Source organism: Palaemon carinicauda, chromosome 38 (assembly GCF_036898095.1).
Source record: "Palaemon carinicauda isolate YSFRI2023 chromosome 38, ASM3689809v2, whole genome shotgun sequence".
NCBI lineage: Eukaryota > Metazoa > Arthropoda > Malacostraca > Decapoda > Palaemonidae > Palaemon > Palaemon carinicauda.
In genome coordinates this window covers 60,127,333-60,136,374 of record NC_090762.1, presented here as the reverse complement: position 1 = coordinate 60,136,374, position 9,042 = coordinate 60,127,333, and the positions used below count along the sequence as shown (strand labels likewise).

At 39.8% G+C, this 9,042-nt stretch overlaps 1 long non-coding RNA gene across 2 annotated transcripts in view; it reads left to right on the top strand.

Annotated features, from left to right (window-relative positions):
- The first annotated feature begins 7,358 nt into the window (after nt 1-7,358).
- LOC137630658 (uncharacterized) overlaps nt 7,359-9,042 on the top strand; it is a 28,089-nt gene continuing 26,405 nt past the window's right edge. Inside the window, exons 1-2 of one of the 2 annotated variants that reach the window (XR_011041754.1) lie at nt 7,359-7,957; nt 8,573-9,020. This is a non-coding gene — a long non-coding RNA (uncharacterized lncRNA). Of the gene's footprint in view, nt 7,958-8,572; nt 9,021-9,042 lie in introns of those variants that run through there. The other variant, XR_011041755.1, reaches the window with a different exon arrangement.

Here is a 9,042-nt window from a genome sequence, read left to right as displayed (position 1 = left end):
TTATTACTAAGAAAAGCAATCAATTTTATTAATGTTCTTGTTTTATTGTGTGATGTTAGTTTTTTATTATGTAACCTTGAGAGCGAAAACAGAGACTGCTCGTTCCCTGTTCTACAGATATGAGTTATCCCTTCTCTCGTTTTCTTTGTTAGCTCGAGTAAGAGAGGTGAATTTCCCGTTCTCCGTTTTTATACGATCACGAGTTATTCAAGCCTCCTCTTAGTATCAGAGTTGATGATAGTACGTTTAATATTATAAACGTTTTTATTGATGTGGTTACTGTTAATATAGCTAACAATATTAATAGGTACGTTAGTGTATGAGTCATTAATTGGGGTCGTTTTATACCGACACCCTTAGCTCCGAAGTTATGCTTAGCTCCGCCTTGAGTTATGCTCCGTTATATGGATACTCATTGGGTGAGAACTAGTTAACGTTCAGGAGCAGATTTTGGAGTGCAACGGTGTAATCCGGCACTCGGACTCCGGCTGAAGCCTTTTACACACGAACCTTTGTCATGTTTGATCATAATTACACCGTTACGGCCGGCTTCACGGGAGATAACACAATCATTCATTGAGGTTAATGTTATCGTACCGGGAACGGTCACGATATCACGGTGACGGGCCTTTGCTACCGGATCTCCGGTACAAACAGAGATCAAGCAGACGGCCAGAACCGGAGTTAACAATGTGATACCGATGAAGACTAAACAGTTTCATTATTACGGTCCCTTTTTCATCGAATCTCCGGCTTCACTGGAGATAACACAAACATTCAGTATTAGAGAATGTTATCGTACCGCTAAGGATCACGTTTTCACGATGACGGACCTTTGTCACTAGTTCTCCGTTACAAACAGAGATCAATCAGACGATCAGAATCAGGGTATGAACCCCTTTTTTCATAAATAATCACAATATCGTTATTACGTTCCTTTTCATCGAATCTCCGGCTTAACCGGATATTGTACAGGCGATCAGCATTGAGGTTAATATTAGTTTTCCTCTGGTGTTCACGTTGTCACTATGACGGACCTTTGTACCGGGGATTGTTACCGGAGCTCCGTTACAGACAGAGCTCACTCAGACCACGGGTGGCCAATCTCTTGTTTTGCTGTAAAGGAAAGGATTTAACATGAATACAAAGTAAACTGTACTTACTTTAATGACACTTTGAATTTGCGTTGGTAATATTCATTAGTTATTCTTGAAAGTCCAAATAAAAATATATGAACATAACTATGCCTATATTTATGCATATATTTAATTCTAACTATGTATAAATATGGATAAATATCCATACAACATCGTGTTCAAATAGAAATAAATTGATTATGCCTATATTTATGCATTTTCAATTCTAACTATGCCTAAATATGAATAAATATCCATACAACATAGTGTTCAAATAGAAATAAGTTTCCACTCAGTACTGGGAACCAAACGTTGGCCCCTTCTAATGAAGGGCCGGGTCGAGACTAACCATGCCATGAGAGGCTATCTACTGTTCCTTGAAACTCTGGTCAGTGAACAGATGAATCAATAGAATACTAATAGCCAGTAAATAATGTTAGACCCGGTTCTGAACGTCTGAGTCAGGGGTGGCCAACCTGTGGCGGATGCGCCAACAGTGTCACATTTCATGAATACAAGTGTCGAACTATACCCCAAAAGATAGTACATTAAATGATTTTTCTTTAAAAATGATTTTTATGAGTTGTACAGTTGATCCCAGCCTGTGAATAGGATCACTAACCAAAGTTCAAGGAACATCCAGACTTATGTCCCCTTTCTTTTACAGAAGGTTCGCCTACATGGTTCCCGTCAGGATGATGATGAATCTCTCTGGCCTGCAAGAGAGGCTCTCCGCCCTTGGTTATCAAGGTTGGGAAGAAATGCTCCATCTAGAGGTCCCTATCTCCTCAGAGTGTCCTCTCTAAGGTTGTACGACGACCCCATGGACGGGCAGGTAGGTGGGGATGAATTTTGAGCCTTCAGCTTTGCAATTACCTACGTCACCGACCTAGGACCCTTAATGGATCCTGATGTTCATGTTACCCTGCATAAACCGTGACTGCTAAAAGCAACACATTCTAGGGAAAACCAAGGGGCTATGACGGAGCTCAAAAGTATGGTAGTGAGTCAGATCCATTCAGGAACTCAGAAGTTTCCCCCTACAGCCCCAGGCATATCGAAGTAACCTCCTTCGATAAAAACAACGCATAGAGATTTGCCTTACATGTTCCATATATAGATGGTACCATAAATCTGGATGGCATAGACATCCTCCCTCTGGGGGACCTAGAATTTACTCCCAGGTACTAGAATTCCCGTTCAACGGATTCATTCGATTGAAAGAGATTGCCTTGGTTAGGTTAGACAAGGTACCGAAGGTAACAGTATTATTTCCTAAAGGGCAGGCCCGATCTGTCTGGACCAGGATGTTGTCAGTCTGGGGGTTACGATAATTCCAAGATCTGCCCTTCCAATTCGACCTACACGTTTGATGGTCTGATATAAAATAATTTGTCCAAGCGTTTACTGGGTCTTCCAACAAAATTGCTTTTACTACGGTAGCTTGTAGGCTAAAGAGTAAAGTTTACCAGCAATACAGAGAATAAAAATACACTTTGAGGGGGTAATTGAAAACAAACTTAAAAATTAAGATTTATTATAAGAAGTTATTAGCACACATCCTCGAATTATTGGCTGAAGGCACAGTCACATACACTTACAACTACCATTCAGACTCACAGCTAACCTTCACTCAAATGATAGTTCGAGGGAAAGTATCGAGGAGAAGGGAGAAAAGCAACTTCCGCACAAAGTCAATAATAAGTGAGAGATTAAAGAAAGAAAGAAAAGCTTAGCCTAACTGCACACAATATTTATGGAAATGTACCATTACATATATATATGTTCCCACATTACGGACGAAAACACAATTCCAGCACTGAAACAGTTTAGTTTCGAAGGCACTCCGGCTTTAGTCTTCCCAGGACACTATTCCTCAACCACAAGGAAAAGAATATATTCGCGGATACAAAGAACACACATAATCGGAAGCTTACTTTTCTTCATGATCAAGAGACCTCCTAACGACTCTCAGAAGATCTCGAGACTACGGCCGTTTTCAGAATGATTCTAGAGGCGTCACCATAACTAGTCGAGAGGACTCAAGACGTAGACGATGACGATGGTCTCGGTACACTTAGAAGCTCGCGAACACAACCGCAGCCACAAAAGGGGGTCAGGTGTATGCATCCAAAGGACATTGATACATCAGCAGCAGACGAGTCCACTCGAAGCAAGACTTCCAACAAAGTATACGTAGCAGAGCATTTGTGCAAGGTGGTGATCACCACACAGATCAACAGGCCGTGAAAAAATAAGGGCGAGAACTTCTCCACAAGAGAGCCGAAAACAATCTCCCCTCCATCCAAACGAAAAATATGTAAATCGCCTCTTTAACAGTCCAACGTGGCAGGAGACAGAAGACGAAACTACCAAAGCACTCATACATGAAAGTAAAGAGAACATTTAATGGGCGGAGTACCAATTAGCAAATAACATTCGGTGGGGGAGCGCAACAATACAAAACTCGAACCAAGAATTCGAGGCTCAAATGAACTGATAAAATATTGACAGCAATTAATTAACAAATGTTTACTTTAATGGAGCCACAAGATAAAACTTAATTAGCTGATATTACAGTACTGTATTAGCTTTTATGGAATATTTTGTCTGAAGTTTTATGATGAAAGTTAAACAATTGAGGCCATTTATAGTTTGTTATAATTGTCTATAATTTCATGGTTTGGAAGCTAGAGATTTGCCTTTGACCCAAAACCCACTGATATATTGAACTAGATGTTCTCACTTCGTTTGTTTTGAACGACAGTGCATACTAGGATGTAGAGACTGTACTTCTCTGACTGGAACTTGAGATGTGAAATAATACAGTATGATTTTGTAAGTTTTATGATTTTTTTTTTTTAAATTTAGAGTACTGTACTATACTGTTGTTGTTTCAGTACTAGTTTTATTTCCAAATTTTCATTACTAGGAAAACTTTTTTGCAAAAACAGTTTCTGCAAAAGTAATGGACTACTGGGCAAAAATTGATTCCAGAAAAACTGGCATACATGGCAAAACCAACGTCCAAAAGACAAATGTACTATGGAGCAAAAACTGCTTCCAGAAAAAAATAGAAAATTGTACAAGCAAATAGAGTTCCAGAAAAGAAATGGACTACGGGGCAAAAACCATTTCCAGAAAAAAATGGAATAATTTACGGGCAAAAACAGTTTCCAGAAAAGAAATAGACTGTGGGGAAAAAACTGCTTCCAGAAAAGAAGTGGAATACAGAGCAAAAACAGTTTCCGGAAAAGAACTAGACCACGGGGCAAAAACTGCTTCCAGAAAAGAAGTGGAATACAGGGCAAAAACAGTTTCCGAAAAAGAAATGGACTGTGGGGCAAAAACTGCTTCCAGAAAAGAAGTGGAATACAGATAGAAAACAGTTGCCGGAAAAGAACTGGACCACGGGGCAAAAACTGCTTCCAGAAAAGAAGTGGAATACATAGCAAAAACAGTTTCCGGAAAAGAAATGGACTGTGGGGCAAAAACTGCTTCCAGAAAAGAAGTGGAATACAGAGCGAAAACCATCCATCCATATACCAAAGGCACTTCCCCCAATTTTGGGGGGTAGCCGACATCAACAAGAACAAAACAAAAAAGGGGACCTCTACTCTCTATGTTCCTCCAGCCTAACCAGGGACTCAGCCGAGTTCAGCTGGTACTGCTAGGGTGCCACAGCCCAACCTCCCACATTTCCACCACAGATGAAGCTTCATACTGCTGAGTCCCCCTACTGCTGCTACCTCCGCGGTCATCTAAGGCACCGGAGGAAGCAGCACGGCCTACCGGAACTGCGTCACAATCGCTCTCCATTCATTCCTATTTCTAGCACGCTCTCTTGCCTCTCTCACATCTATCCTCCTATCACCCAGAGCTTTCTTCACACCATCCATCCACACAAACCTTGGCCTTCCTCTTGTACTTCTCCCATCAACTCTTGCATTCATCACCTTCTTTAGCAGACAGCCATTCTCCATTCTCTCAACATGGCCAAACCACCTCAACACATTCATATCCACTCTAGCCACTAACTCATTTCTTACACCCGTTCTCACCCTCACCACCTCGTTCCTGACCCTATCTACTCGAGATACACCAGCCATACTCCTCAGACACTTCATCTCAAACACATTCAATTTCTGTCTCTCCATCACTTTCATTCCCCACAACTCCGATCCATACATCACAGTTGGTACAATTACTTTCTCATATAGAACTCTCTTTACATTCATGCCCAACCTTCTATTTTTTACTACTCCCTTAACTGCCCCCAACACTTTGCAACCTTCATTCACTCTCTGACGTACATCTGCTTCCACTCCACCATTTGCTGCAACAACAGACCCCAAGTACTTAAACTGATCCACCTCCTCAAGTAACTCTCCATTCAACATGACATTCAACCTTGCACCACCTTCCCTTCTCGTACATCTCATAACCTTACTCTTACCCACATTAACTCTCAACTTCCTTCTCTCACACACCCTTCCAAATTCTGTCACTAGTCGGTCAAGCTTCTCTTCTGTGTCTGCTACCAGTACAGTATCATCCGCAAACAACAACTGATTTACCTCCCATTCATGATCATTCTCGTCTACCAGTTTTAATCCTCGTCCAAGCACTCGAGCATTCACCTCTCTCACCACTCCATCAACATACAAGTTAAACAACCACGGCGACATCACACATCCCTGTCTCAGCCCCACTCTCACCGGAAACCAATCGCTCACTTCATTTCCTATTCTAACACATGCTTTACTACCTTTGTAGAAACTTTTCACTGCTTGCAACAACCTTCCACCAACTCCATATAACCTCATCACATTCCACATTGCTTCCCTATCAACTCTATCATATGCTTTCTCCAGATCCATAAACGCAACATACACCTCCTTACCTTTTGCTAAATATTTCTCGCATATCTGCCTAACTGCAAAAATCTGATTCATACAACCCCTACCTCTTCTAAAACCCCCCTGTACTTCCCAGATTGCATTCTCTGTTTTATCCTTAATCCTATTAATTAGTACTCTACCATACACTTTTCCAACTACACTCAACAAACTAATACCTCTTGAATTACAACACTCATGCACATCTCCCTTACCCTTATATAGTGGTACAATACATGCACAGACCCAATCTACTGGTACCATTGACAACACAAAACACACATTAAACAATCTCACCAACCATTCAATTACAGTCACACCCCCTTCCTTCAACATCTCAGCTTTCACACCATCCATACCAGATGCTTTTCCTACTCTCGTTTCATCTAGTGCTCTCCTCACTTCCTCTATTGTAATCTCTCTCTCATTCTCATCTCCCATCACTGGCACCTCAACACCTGGAACAGCAATTATCTCTGCCTCCCTATCATCCTCAACATTCAGCAAACTTTCAAAATATTCCGCCCACCTTTTCCTTGCCTCCTCTCCTTTTAACAACCTTCCATTTCCATCTTTCACTGTCTCTTCAATTCTTGCGCCGGCCTTTCTTACTCTCTTCACTTCTTTCCAAAACTTCTTCTTATTCTCTTCTTATGACTGACCCAGTCCCTGACCCCACCTCAGGTCAGCTGCCCTCTTTGCCTCACGTACCTTGCGCTTTACTTCCACCTTTTTCTCTCTACAGAGCGAAAACAGTTTCCGGAAAAGGACTGGACCACGGGGCAAAAACTGCTTCCAGAAAAGAAGTGGAATACATAGCAAAAACAGTTTCCGGAAAAGAAATGGACTGTGGGGCAAAAACTGCTTCCAGAAAAGAAGTGGAATACAGAGCGAAACAGTTTCCGGAAAAGAACTGGACCACGGAGCAAAAACTGCTTCCAGAAAAGAAGTGGAATACAGAGCAAAAGCAGTTTCCGGAAAAGAACTGGACCACGGGGCAAAAACTGCTTCCAGAAAAGAAGTGGAATACAGGGCAAAAACAGTTTCCGGAAAAGAAATGGACTGTGGGGAAAAAACTGCTTCCAGAAAAGAAGTGGAATACAGAGCGAAATCAGTTTCCGGAAAAGAACTGGACCACGGGGCAAAAACTGCTTCCAGAAAAGAAGTGGAATACATAGCAAAAACAGTTTCCGGAAAAGAAATGGACTGTGGGGCAAAAACTGCTTCCAGAAAAGAAGTGGAATACAGAGCGAAACAGTTTCCGGAAAAGAACTGGACCACGGAGCAAAAACTGCTTCCAGAAAAGAAGTGGAATACAGGGCAAAAACAGTTTCCGGAAAAGAAATGGACTGTGGGGAAAAAACTGCTTCCAGAAAAGAAGTGGAATACAGAGCGAAATCAGTTTCCGGAAAAGAACTGGACCACGGGGCAAAAACTGCTTCCAGAAAAGAAGTGGAATACATAGCAAAAACAGTTTCCGGAAAAGAAATGGACTACGGGGCAAAAACTGCTTCCAGAAAAGAAGTGGAATACTGAGCAAAAACAATTCCCGGAAAAGAAATGGACCACCGGGCCAAAAACCAATTCCAGAAAAAGTGGCGTACATGGCAAAACCAGTTTCCGTAAAAGAAATGGACTATGGGGCAAAAAGCACTTCCTGAAAAAATGGAATACTTTACTGGCAAAAACAGTTTTTAGAAAAGAAATGGACTACAGAAGAAAAAGGGCTTCCAGTAAAGAAATGGACTACCGAGCAAAAACCCCTTCCAGAAAAAAAAATGGAATACTTGGGAAAACAGTTTCCAGAAAAGAAATGGAACACCATCGGCAAAAACTGTTTCCAGAAAAGAAATGGACTACAGGGCAAAAGTGGAATGTTCCAAACTGAAGAAGCAATATAGATTACTTCTTGTTCACTCACAGGTGAGATCATCAGACTTGAAGCCCTTTATAAAGGTGTTAATGGAAGAAATAGAATTAAAAGAATGGGATTACCTGCACAGAAATTTTTTCCTTATTTTTTAAATTTTGAAAGGTGTTAAAAGTTGCTTAGTAATTAATATATTAGGATATAATTCTTAGGTTAATTCCTCTTGACTTTGTCATAAAATCTTGGTCAACACAGTAATCTTTAAAAAAATGCATTTATTTTTTACTACGTAGCACAATAACTTTCAAGTTAGAGATAGTTAGGGACTTATAATTGTAATCCTTTTCTATGCCACCAGCTTCGGAAAGTTTAATTTAGCTCCTTTTTAAAGCTTAAGAACTCAATACAGTATAAGGATATTAACATCTTAAATCTACATCATATATGTCTTAATTTTTATGACTTCATTCTTTATAACATTTGTATAACTTGTATAACTCAAATTTATTCAAACTTAACAGCTAGGTAATCTAACATCAGTAAAGTTGATCTACAATATGTTTGATTTATGACTACAGTAGTTAAATTGGAAGTCTTGATGTATAAGTAGATGCTCTTTTTATAAGTACTCAAACAGATTTGAATAACTTCATATAATTACATTACAGGAGGAGCTGCTTTAGCAAGTACATCAGTGAATGTAATTTCAGAAGAGGATCATACAGGGATTCAAGATATCAAAGATATGCAAGTGAAAAGATTAACACACACAAACCAGGAAACAAAGGATATGACATGATATTGTTAAGGTTATTAAAATATTTTGAAGTATAATACATACTAGTATATAGTAAAAAAAAAAGTGCAACAGTTTAAACATGTTAAATTATTGTGGAAAATTTAAATTTTAGGTGATTAAGCTTCATTTCAGTAAACTTTTAACAATATAAATATCATTGGACATCACCAAAAATCATGAATGATTTGCATCCCTTTGATTTTAAATTGTCTGATTCTAAACATAGATCATGAACACGTAGTAATCATTGTTGACATTTCAATTTCCATAGCTTTAAACATTTGAATGTTAATTTGATCCGTAACTGAAATACAAACCACACTATTCAATATGGGTTAT